This window comes from Euprymna scolopes, chromosome 9 (assembly GCF_053919585.1).
Source record: "Euprymna scolopes isolate OS-2025 chromosome 9, ASM5391958v1, whole genome shotgun sequence".
In the NCBI taxonomy this organism is placed as follows: domain Eukaryota; kingdom Metazoa; phylum Mollusca; class Cephalopoda; order Sepiida; family Sepiolidae; genus Euprymna; species Euprymna scolopes.
This window is the reverse complement of record NC_136490.1, coordinates 47215630-47229072: the sequence shown is the minus strand read 5'-3', so window position 1 is coordinate 47229072 and position 13443 is coordinate 47215630. Positions and strand designations below refer to the sequence as shown.

General features: G+C 32.2%; 1 protein-coding gene and 2 pseudogenes across 1 annotated transcript in view; 2 read left to right on the top strand and 1 right to left on the bottom strand.

Annotated features, from left to right (window-relative positions):
- The window catches only part of LOC145284535 (QRFP-like peptide receptor), an 829491-nt gene that overhangs the window by 594866 nt on the left and 221182 nt on the right, over window positions 1–13443 (bottom strand). The gene's annotated exons all lie outside the window — the stretch shown is intronic.
- LOC145285346 (U2 spliceosomal RNA) lies at window positions 734–867 on the top strand (annotated as a pseudogene).
- Window positions 8594–8727, top strand: LOC145285339 (U2 spliceosomal RNA; annotated as a pseudogene).

Here is a 13443-nt window from a genome sequence, read left to right as displayed (position 1 = left end):
CTAGATATATTTCCATATGTCTGAATACCCTATATACAAATTTTCAAATCTGTAGATAAAAAATGTATTGAATATATAGGTTGAGAATTGTTGTCTCTCTCTCTCTCTCTCTCTCTCTCTCTCTCTCTCTCTCTGGCTACCTCACACACACACACATTTTCACTTTTATAGATATAATAGATAGATTATGCTAGATATATTTCCATATGTCTGAATACCCTATATACAAACTTTCAAATCTGTAGATAAAAAATTTGTTGAGTATATAGGTTGAGAATTGTTCTCTCTCTCTCACACGAAACTGTGCGCTCGGCTTCTTCCCCCCCTTCCCACCCCAAATGCTTGGGAAACTGTGCACTGTTTTTGTTGGTTTTCAAGCTGCCTCTTCCCCCCCACACACACACACACAGTTTAACAGTAGTAGGAGGTCAAGAGAAAGAGGGTGAGAGAGAGAGAAGAGTAAGTTGGTGAGAGAGAGAGAAAAGAGAAAGAGGGTGTTGGTTTTATATTTTTATTATCGTCTAATATTTTGAAAGCTGAATTTCTAATAAAATGTGCATCTATAGGAGATAATGCCTGGGAATGTGTTCCCCCCCCCCCACAGTTTAACAGTGGTGTGACGTCAAGAGAAAGAGGGTGAGAGAGAGGGAAGAGTAAGTGGGTGAGAGAGAAAGAGAGAGAAAAAAAAGAAAGACGGTGTTGGTTTTGTGAAAAAAGTTGTTATTTACAATTGTTCGCATTCTTGGCCTTTTGGTCAAGATCAAAGTGTAGTATCTGTTCTTCAGATGCTGCACTTCTATTTCTTGTTCTCTTTCGGTGGAGGAGAAATCCTCCACGACTGAGACAATTTTTATTTTTGTACCTTTTCTCCACGTTAAAAAACGACCCTGGTGTCTAACTGTCCCGTGGGGAGGCATAATAAATAGGTACAATTGTTCGCCATTAGTGGATGTTGACGTCACGTCACGTGACATGACTAAGCGTTTTTTTTTTTTAGTATGAATAACATTTTTTGTTTTAATTATAAAGTCTACACTTAATTTTATAGAAAATGATGTATATATAATAGAAAAAAAAAATTACTGGTTTTGTTGGATTCAAGTGGATCCCCCCCCTCCAGTTTAAGAGATAGCAGGTCACGTGGTAATATACAAAATGGCTAACGTAAATATAAAGATCGGTTTTTTTATCGACGAATATTTTGAAAGCTGAATTTTTTTTTATTCCTGTACATTTTTTCCTGATATTTTTCGTTAAAACTCTTGTATAAATACTATTTTTAACCAGTTAAATACGTTGGAGACATTGTCATGGAGTTTAATAATCTCTAGAACAAAGCAGAAGAGAAATTACAAAAGTATCGGTAAAACAAAGTGTTTGTTTACATTTGTTCGCCATTACTGGATGTTGACGTCACGTCACGTGACATGACTAAGCGTTTTTGGATTATGTAATATTAACATTAAAATGACAGGTTTTTTGGGGGGCCCCCCTAGGAGAGAAATGATCAGTTCACCCCCTTTTAATGGTCCGTTTGGTGTGGAATTTCGATATTTGTCATGCGGGTGATCAAGGTTCAATATGATACATAATTTGTCAACTTTGGTTGTGTCTGTCAAAAGTTTGAGCTGACGTCACGTCACGTGACACGTATTGAATAACGTTAAAATGACAGGTTTTTTGGGGGGCCCCCCTAGGAGAAAAACGATCAGTTGACCCCTTTCTACTGGTCCGTTTGACGTGAAATTTCGATATTTGTCATCCGGGTGATCAAGGTGCAATATGATTCCAAATTTGTCAACTCTGGTTCCGTCTTTCAAAAGTTTTAGCGTTACAAACAAACATACATACATACATACATACATACATACACACCGATTTTTGCCTTTTATATATATAGACTAGCAGGGCTACCCGGCGTTGCTCGGGACCGTATAAACAATGAAAAAACAAAAGCAGATATTGAACATATGTTTGATTCTTAGGGGAGAGGAATCTTTCATCTCTATGTATTATTTGTTTTATCTACCCTAGGACTGATATTGTTCATGTTTTATCCCTAGCATAGGTAATTTACAGCATGTATATGAAATTGTTTTACCTTAGGGAGAAGAGAACAGGTAATATACAACATAATGTGTCTATATTACATCCCTGGCAACGCCTAGAAACCAGCTAGAACATGTATTTCAGTCAATCTTTATTATATCCTGGGCTATGCCGGGAAACCAGCTAATCTCTTTTTAGTGACTTGACCACCAAAATACCTCCCTAAGTGTGTCCTTTCTTTTGAACTTATTAGATATAGGTATCTAGAAATGTGTGTGAAATTTTGTTGAATGCATTGTTCACTATGATTTTCTTATTGTTCTACACAATATCAACTGTAGCGAAATAACACAGTAAACTTAGTGTAGTGTTAGAATAAAGAGCAAAGGAAAAAATTAGAATCATATTTTGTAATTGCAAATCTAAATTTGCTAGCATGTACCAGTATTTGCCAGGTTGTGGAAATTTGGAACTTATAACATATGTAGTGGCCTTTTCGTAGATACCTATTGCTAAAAATTATACTTTCATTTTGTTAGAAAAATCTCTCTTCAGATGCCCTGCATCATTCAAAATAAAAACAAATATTTTTATAATTGTTTCAGTATATTGCTACACAATGTGAAAGTTTTTAACGTTTGTAAAAAAAATCATGAATGTGCTTATATTGCAAAAAAGAAAATATCAGTGCACAGTATTGAAAGTGTTTGAGATTCAAAAGTCTGTAACATTTCTACTAACTTCATAAGATGTCATGTGAGAAACTGAATTGAATATCAAGACATTATCTGAAGCGTTTTTATTTTGGTGTAACATATGTGTTTACAGTGAACCTTAACTTTTAATAAACAGATTGGTATGCAATGACATAGGCTAAGAATCTTTAAAATATATATAAATTGGAAAAATGTGTGAACAAATGAAAAAAAAATGATCCGCTCCACTTGATGACATCAAGCACAGTAATATTTTAGTGAAGAAAATATGAAATTGATGTTCAGTGATTAGTTTGGATGAATGAGAAAATGTAATTGTTTGATGCATAAAAATAACTCAGTTGCTGTATTTGATATTAAGCAGCAAAATATAGTGATTTGAATATTTGGGAAAACATCAAACCAGATTATGTAAAAAGAAAAAAAAAAGATGAAATTAGAAAATATATATATTATGTTTATGAGTTCTGCCAATCAAAATTTTGTGGCAGAAATTGGGTGATTACCATGCAATTTTATTTTGGTAAAATTGTTAAATTATTAGAATGTTTATTATAATTTCTAATTAGTGACTTGTTATAATCAAAATCCGCCCTAAAGAGTGTCCTTTCTTTTATTAGGTATCAGAGTAGGTATCAAGATTTCTACTTCTATACAAATGTGATATTTCAGATCTGTACATAAAAAATTTGTTGAATATATAGGTTGAGAATTGTTCTGTGTCGCTCTCTCTCACACACACACGCATTCTCACTTTTATAGATATAATAGATAGATTACTCTAGATATATTTCCATATGTCTGAATACCCTATATACAAATTTTCAAATCTGTAGATAAAAAAATTTGTTGAGTATATAGGTTGAAAATTGTTCTCTCTCTCTCTCTCACACACACATTCTCAATTTTAGAGATATAATAGATAGATTATGCTAGATATATTTCCATATGTCTGAATACCCTATATACAAATTTTCTAATCTGTAGATCAAATATTTGTTGAATATATAGGTTGAAAATTGTTCTTACTCTCTCTCTCTCTCTCTCTGGCTACCTCACACACACATTCTAACTTTTATAGATATAATAGATAGATTATGCTAGATATATTTCCATATGTGTGAATACCCTATATACAAATTTTCTAATTTGTAGATAAAAAATTTGTAGAGTGCATAGGTTGAGAATTGTTCTCTCTATCTCTCACACACACACATTCTAACTTTTAAAGATATAATAGATTATGCTAGATATATTTCGATATTTCTGAATACCCTATATATAAAAATTTGTTGAATGTATAGGTTGAGAACTGTTCTCTCTCTCTCTCTCTCTCTCGCTCACACACACACACATTCTCACTTTTATAGATATAATAGAAAGATTATCCTAGATATATTTCTATTTGTATGAATACTCTATATACAAATTTTAAAATCTGTAGATAAAGAATTTGTTGAGTATATGGGTTGAGAATTGTTCTCTCTCTCTCTCTCTCTCTCTCACACACACACACACATTCTCACTTTTATAGATATAATAGATTATGCTAGATATATTTCCATATGTCTGAATACCCTATATACAAATTTTCAAATCTGTAGATAAAAAATTTGTTGAGTATATAGGTTGAGAATTGTTCTCTCTCTCTCTATCACACACATTCTCACTTTTATAGATATAATAGACAGATTATGCCAGATATATTGAAATATGTCTGAATGCCCAATATACAAATTTTGAAATCTGTAGATAAAAAATTTGTTGTATACATAGGTTGACAATTGTCCTCTCTCTCACACACACACACATTCTCACTTTTATACATATAATAGATAGATTATGCTAGATATATTTCTATATGTCTGAACACCCTATATACAAATGTTCAAATCTGTGGATAAAAAATTTGTTGAATGTATAGGTTGAGAATTTTTATCTCTCTCTTTTTCTCTCTCTCTCTCTCGCTATCTCACACCCACGCATTCTCACTTTTATAGATAAAATAGATAGATTATGCTAGATATATTTCCATATGTCTGAATACCCTATATACAAAGTTTCAAATCTGTAGATAAAAAATTTGTTGAATATATAGGTTTAGAACTGTTCTCTCTCTCTCTCTCTCTCTCACACACACATTCTAACTTTTGTAGTTATAATAGATAGATTATGCTAGATATATTTCCATATGTCTGAATACCCTATATACAAATTTTCTAAACTGTAGGTAAAAAATTTGTTGAGTATGTAGGTTAAGAATTGTTCTCTCTCTCTCTCACACACACACACACACACACACACAAGTTCTCACTTTTATAGATATAATAGATAGATTATTCTAGATATATTTCTATATGTCTGCCTACCCTATATACAAATTTCCAAATCTGTGCCCAAAAATGTGTGGAATATATAGGTTGAGAATTGTTCTCTCTCTCTCTCTCTCACACACATATTCTCACTTTTATAGGTTATATAGGTTGAGAATTTTTTGCTCTTTCCATCACTCACATTCACACTTTTATAGATATAATACATAGATTATGCCAGATATATTTACATATGTCTGAATACCCAATATACACATTTTCAAATCTGTAGATAAAAAATTAGTTGAATATATAGGTTGAGAATTGTTCTCTCTCTCTCTCTTTCTCTCTCTCTCACACACACATTCTCACTTTTATAGATATAATAGATAGATTATGCTAGATATATTTCCATACGTCTGAATACCCTATATCCAAATTTTCTAATATGTAGATAAAAAATTTGTTGAATATATAGGGTGAGAATTTTCCTTCCTCTCTTTCTCTCTCTCTCTTTCTCACACACACACAAGCTGAAAATTGTTCTCTCTCTGACTCTCTCTCTCTCTCTCACACACACACACATGGTCATTTTATAGATATAATAGATAGGTTATGCTAGATATATTTCTATATGTCTGAATACCCTATATACAAATTTTTAAATCTGTAGATAAAAAATTTGTTGAGTATATAGGTTGAGAATTGTTCTTTCTCTCTCTCTCACACACACATTCTCACTTTTATAGATATAATAGATTATGCTAGATATATTTCCAAATGTCTGAATACCCTATATACAAATTTTCAAATCTGTAAAGATAGAATTTGTTGAATATATAGGTTGAGAATTGTTCTCTCTCTCTCTCTTTCACACACATTCTCACTTTTATAGATATAATAGATAGATTATGCTAGATATATTTCCTTATGTCTGAATACCCTATATACAAATTATCAAATCTGTAGATACAAAATTTGTTGAGTATATAGGTTGAGAATTGTTCTCTCTCTCTCTCTCTCTCACTCACTCACTCACTCACAAACACACACACACATTCTACCTTTTATAGATATAATAGATTATGCTAGATATATTTCCATATGTCTGAATACCCTGTATACAAATTTTCAGATCTGTACATAAAAATTAGTTGAATATATAGGTTGAGAATTGTTCTCTCTCTCTCTTCTTTCTCTCTTTCACACACATTCTCACTTTTCTAGATATAATAGATAGATTATGCTAGATATATTTCCATATGTCTGAATACCCTATATACAAATTTTCTAATCGGTAGATAAAAAATTTGTTGAATATATAGGGTGAGAATTGTACTTACTCTCTCTCTCTCTCTCTCTCTCTCTCTCTCTCTCTCACGCACACATTCTCACTTTTATGGATATAATAGATAGATTATGCTGGATATATTTCCATATGTCTGAATACCCTATATACAAATGGTCAAATCTGTAGATAACAAATTTATTGAATAGATAGGTTGAGAATTGTTCTCTCTCTCTCTCTCGCAACCTTACACACACAACCACACGCAAACATTCTGACTTTTATAGATATAATAGATCGATTATGCTAGATATATTTCCATATGTCTGAATACCCAATATACAAATTTTCAAATCTGTAGATAAAAAATTTGTTGAATATATAGGTTGAGAATTGTTCTCTCTCTCACACACTCACATTCTCACTTTTATAGATATAATGTATAGATTATGCTAGATATATTTCTATATGTCTGAATACCCTATATACAAAGTTTAAAATCCGTAGATAAAAATACGTTGAGTATATAGGTTGAGAATTGTTCTCTCTCTCTCTTACGCACACACACACACACACACACATTTTCACTTTTATAGATATAATAGATAGATTATGCTAGATATATTTCCATATGTCTGAATACCCTATATACAAATTTTCAAATCTGTAGATAAAAAATGTATTGAATATATAGGTTGAGAATTGTTGTCTCTCTCTCTCTCTCTCTCTCTCTCTCTCTCTCTCTCTCTGGCTACCTCACACACACACACATTTTCACTTTTATAGATATAATAGATAGATTATGCTAGATATATTTCCATATGTCTGAATACCCTATATACAAACTTTCAAATCTGTAGATAAAAAATTTGTTGAGTATATAGGTTGAGAATTGTTCTCTCTCTCTCACACGAAACTGTGCGCTCGGCTTCTTCCCCCCCTTCCCACCCCAAATGCTTGGGAAACTGTGCACTGTTTTTGTTGGTTTTCAAGCTGCCTCTTCCCCCCCCCACACACACACACAGTTTAACAGTAGTAGGAGGTCAAGAGAAAGAGGGTGAGAGAGAGAGAAGAGTAAGTTGGTGAGAGAGAGAGAAAAGAGAAAGAGGGTGTTGGTTTTATATTTTTATTATCGTCTAATATTTTGAAAGCTGAATTTCTAATAAAATGTGCATCTATAGGAGATAATGCCTGGGAATGTGTTCCCCCCCCCCACAGTTTAACAGTGGTGTGACGTCAAGAGAAAGCGGGTGAGAGAGTTGTTGAATATATAGGTTGAGAATTGTTCTCTCTCTCTCACACACTCACATTCTCACTTTTATAGATATAATGTATAGATTATGCTAGATATATTTCTATATGTCTGAATACCCTATATACAAAGTTTAAAATCCGTAGATAAAAATACGTTGAGTATATAGGTTGAGAATTGTTCTCTCTCTCTCTTACGCACACACACACACACACACACATTTTCACTTTTATAGATATAATAGATAGATTATGCTAGATATATTTCCATATGTCTGAATACCCTATATACAAATTTTCAAATCTGTAGATAAAAAATGTATTGAATATATAGGTTGAGAATTGTTGTCTCTCTCTCTCTCTCTCTCTCTCTCTCTGGCTACCTCACACACACACACATTTTCACTTTTATAGATATAATAGATAGATTATGCTAGATATATTTCCATATGTCTGAATACCCTATATACAAACTTTCAAATCTGTAGATAAAAAATTTGTTGAGTATATAGGTTGAGAATTGTTCTCTCTCTCTCACACGAAACTGTGCGCTCGGCTTCTTCCCCCCCTTCCCACCCCAAATGCTTGGGAAACTGTGCACTGTTTTTGTTGGTTTTCAAGCTGCCTCTTCCCCCCCCCACACACACACACACAGTTTAACAGTAGTAGGAGGTCAAGAGAAAGAGGGTGAGAGAGAGAGAAGAGTAAGTTGGTGAGAGAGAGAGAAAAGAGAAAGAGGGTGTTGGTTTTATATTTTTATTATCGTCTAATATTTTGAAAGCTGAATTTCTAATAAAATGTGCATCTATAGGAGATAATGCCTAGGAATGTGTTCCCCCCCCACAGTTTAACAGTGGTGTGACGTCAAGAGAAAGAGGGTGAGAGAGAGGGAAGAGTAAGTGGGTGAGAGAGAGAAAGAGAGAGAAAAAAAAGAAAGACGGTGTTGGTTTTGTGAAAAAAGTTGTTATTTACAATTGTTCGCATTCTTGGCCTTTTGGTCAAGATCAAAGTGTAGTATCTGTTCTTCAGATGCTGCACTTCTATTTCTTGTTCTCTTTCGGTGGAGGAGAAATCCTCCACGACTGAGACAATTTTTATTTTTGTACCTTTTCTCCACGTTAAAAAACGACCCTGGTGTCTAACTCTGTCCCGTGGGGAGGCATAGTAAATAGGTACAATTGTTCGCCATTAGTGGATGTTGACGTCACGTCACGTGACATGACTAAGCGTTTTTTTTTTTTAGTATGAATAACATTTTTTGTTTTAATTATAAAGTCTACACTTAATTTTATAGAAAATGATGTATATATAATAGAAAAAAAAATTACTGGTTTTGTTGGATTCAAGTGGATCCCCCCCCCTCCAGTTTAAGAGATAGCAGGTCACGTGGTAATATACAAAATGGCTAGCGTAAATATAAAGATCGGTTTTTTTATCGACGAATATTTTGAAAGCTGAATTTTTTTTTATTCCTGTACATTTTTTCCTGATATTTTTCGTTAAAACTCTTGTATAAATACTATTTTTAACCAGTTAAATACGTTGGAGACATTGTCATGGAGTTTAATAATCTCTAGAACAAAGCAGAAGAGAAATTACAAAAGTATCGGTAAAACAAAGTGTTTGTTTACATTTGTTCGCCATTACTGGATGTTGACGTCACGTCACGTGACATGACTAAGCGTTTTTGGATTATGTAATATTAACATTAAAATGACAGGTTTTTTGGGGGGCCCCCCTAGGAGAGAAATGATCAGTTCACCCCCTTTTAATGGTCCGTTTGGTGTGGAATTTCGATATTTGTCATGCGGGTGATCAAGGTTCAATATGATACATAATTTGTCAACTTTGGTTGTTTCTGTCAAAAGTTTGAGCTGACGTCACGTCACGTGACACGTATTGAATAACGTTAAAATGACAGGTTTTTTGGGGGGCCCCCCTAGGAGAAAAACGATCAGTTGACCCCTTTCTACTGGTCCGTTTGACGTGAAATTTCGATATTTGTCATCCGGGTGATCTAGGTGCAATATGATACCAAATTTGTCAACTCTGGTTCCGTCTTTCAAAAGTTTTAGCGTTACAAACAAACATACATACATACATACATACATACACACCGATTTTTGCCTTTTATATATTACTAGCAGGGCTACCCGGCGTTGCTCGGGACCGTATAAACAATGAAAAAACAAAAGCAGATATTGAACATATGTTTGATTCTTAGGGGAGAGGAATCTTTCATCTCTATGTATTATTTGTTTTATCTACCCTAGGACTGGTATTGTTCATGTTTTATCCCTAGCATAGGTAATTTACAGCATGTATATGAAATTGTTTTACCTTAGGGAGAAGAGAACAGGTAATATACAACATAATGTGTCTATATTACATCCCTGGCAACGCCTAGAAACCAGCTAGAACATGTATTTCAGTCAATCTTTATTATATCCTAGGCTATGCCGGGAAACCAGCTAATCTCTTTTTAGTGACTTGACCACCAAAATACCTCCCTAAGTGTGTCCTTTCTTTTGAACTTATTAGATATAGGTATCTAGAAATGTGTGTGAAATTTTGTTGAATGCATTGTTCACTATGATTTTCTTATTGTTCTACACAATATCAACTGTAGCGAAATAACACAGTAAACTTAGTGTAGTGTTAGAATAAAGAGCAAAGGAAAAAATTAGAATCATATTCTGTAATTGCAAATCTAAATTTGCTAGCATGTACCAGTATTTGCCAGGTTGTGGAAATTTGGAATTTATAACATATGTAGTGGCCTTTTCCTAGATGCCTATTGCTAAAAATTATACTTTCATTTTGTTAGAAAAATCTCTCTTCAGATGCCCTGCATCATTCAAAATAAAAACAAATATTTTTATAATTGTTTCAGTATATTGCTACACAATGTGAAAGTTTTTAACGTTTGTAAAAAAAATCATGAATGTGCTTATATTGCAAAAAAGAAAATATCAGTGCACAGTATTGAAAGTGTTTGAGATTCAAAAGTCTGTAACATTTCTACTAACTTCATAAGATGTCATGTGAGAAACTGAATTGAATATCAAGACATTATCTGAAGCGTTTTTATTTTGGTGTAACATATGTGTTTACAGTGAACCTTAACTTTTAATAAACAGATTGGTATGCAATGACATAGGCTAAGAATCTTTAAAATATATATAAATTGGAAAAATGTGTGAACAAATGTAAAAAAAATGATCCGCTCCACTTGATGACATCAAGCACAGTAATATTTTAGTGAAGAAAATATGAAATTGATGTTCAGTGATTAGTTTGGATGAATGAGAAAATGTAATTGTTTGATGCATAAAAATAACTCAGTTGCTGTATTTGATATTAAGCAGCAAAATATAGTGATTTGAATATTTGGGAAAACATCAAACCAGATTATGTAAAAAGAAAAAAAAAAGATGAAATTAGAAAATATATATTTTATGTTTATGAGTTCTGCCAATCAAAATTTTGTGGCAGAAATTGGGTGATTACCATGCAATTTTATTTTGGTAAAATTCTTAAATTATTAGAATGTTTATTATAATTTCTAATTAGTGACTTGTTATAATCAAAATCCGCCCTAAAGAGTGTCCTTTCTTTTATTAGGTATCAGAGTAGGTATCAAGATTTCTACTTCTATACAAATGTGATATTTCAGATCTGTACATAAAAAATTTGTTGAATATATAGGTTGAGAATTGTTCTGTGTCGCTCTCTTTCACACACACACGCATTCTCACTTTTATAGATATAATAGATAGATTACTCTAGATATATTTCCATATGTCTGAATACCCTATATACAAATTTTCAAATCTGTAGATAAAAAAATTTGTTGAGTATATAGGTTGAAAATTGTTCTCTCTCTCTCTCTCACACACACATTCTCAATTTTAGAGATATAATAGATAGATTATGCTAGATATATTTCCATATGTCTGAATACCCTATATACAAATTTTCTAATCTGTAGATCAAATATTTGTTGAATATATAGGTTGAAAATTGTTCTTACTCTCTCTCTCTCTCTCTCTGGCTACCTCACACACACACATTCTAACTTTTATAGATATAATAGATAGATTATGCTAGATATATTTCCATATGTGTGAATACCCTATATACAAATTTTCTAATTTGTAGATAAAAAATTTGTAGAGTGCATAGGTTGAGAATTGTTCTCTCTATCTCTCACACACACACATTCTAACTTTTAAAGATATAATAGATTATGCAAGATATATTTCGATATTTCTGAATACCCTATATATAAAAATTTGTTGAATGTATAGGTTGAGAACTGTTCTCTCTCTCTCTCTTTCTCTCTCTCTCTCTCTCTCTCTCTCTCTCTCTCGCTCACACACACACACATTCTCACATTTATAGATATAATAGAAAGATTATCCTAGATATATTTCTATTTGTATGAATACTCTATATACAAATTTTAAAATCTGTAGATAAAGAATTTGTTGAGTATATGGGTTGAGAATTCTTCTCTCTCTCTCTCTCTCTCTCTCTCACACACACACACATTCTCACTTTTATAGATATAATAGATTATGCTAGATATATTTCCATATGTCTGAATACCCTATATACAAATTTTCAAATCTGTAGATAAAAAATTTGTTGAGTATATAGGTTGAGAATTGTTCTCTCTCTCTCTATCACACACATTCTCACTTTTATAGATATAATAGACAGATTATGCCAGATATATTGAAATATGTCTGAATGCCCAATATACAAATTTTGAAATCTGTAGATAAAAAATTTGTTGTATACATAGGTTGAGAATTGTCCTCTCTCTCACACACACACACATTCTCACTTTTATACATATAATAGATAGATTATGCTAGATATATTTCTATATGTCTGAACACCCTATATACAAATGTTCAAATCTGTGGATAAAAAATTTGTTGAATGTATAGGTTGAGAATTTTTATCTCTCTCTTTTTCTCTCTCTCTCTCTCTCTCGCTATCTCACACACACGCATTCTCACTTTTATAGATAAAATAGATAGATTATGCTAGATATATTTCCATATGTCTGAATACCCTATATACAAAGTTTCAAATCTGTAGATAAAAAATTTGTTGAATATATAGGTTTAGAATTGTTCTCTCTCTCTCTCACACACACATTCTAACTTTTGTAGTTATAATAGATAGATTATGCTAGATATATTTCCATATGTCTGAATACCCTATATACAAATTTTCTAAACTGTAGGTAAAAAATTTGTTGAGTATGTAGGTTAAGAATTGTTCTCTCTCTCTCTCACACACACACACACACACACAAGTTCTCACTTTTATAGATATAATAGATAGATTATGCTAGATATATTTCTATATGTCTGCCTACCCTATATACAAATTTCCAAATCTGTGCCCAAAAATGTGTGGAATATATAGGTTGAGAATTGTTCTCTCTCTCTCTCTCTCACACACATATTCTCACTTTTATAGGTTATATAGGTTGAGAATTTTTTGCTCTTTCCATCACTCACATTCACACTTTTATAGATATAATACATAGATTATGCCAGATATATTTACATATGTCTGAATACCCAATATACACATTTTCAAATCTGTAGATAAAAAATTAGTTGAATATATAGGTTGAGAATTGTTCTCTCTCTCTCTCTTTCTCTCTCTCTCACACACACATTCTCACTTTTATAGATATAATAGATAGATTATGCTAGATATATTTCCATACGTCTGAATACCCTATATCCAAATTTTCTAATATGTAGATAAAAAATTTGTTGAATATATAGGGTGAGAATTT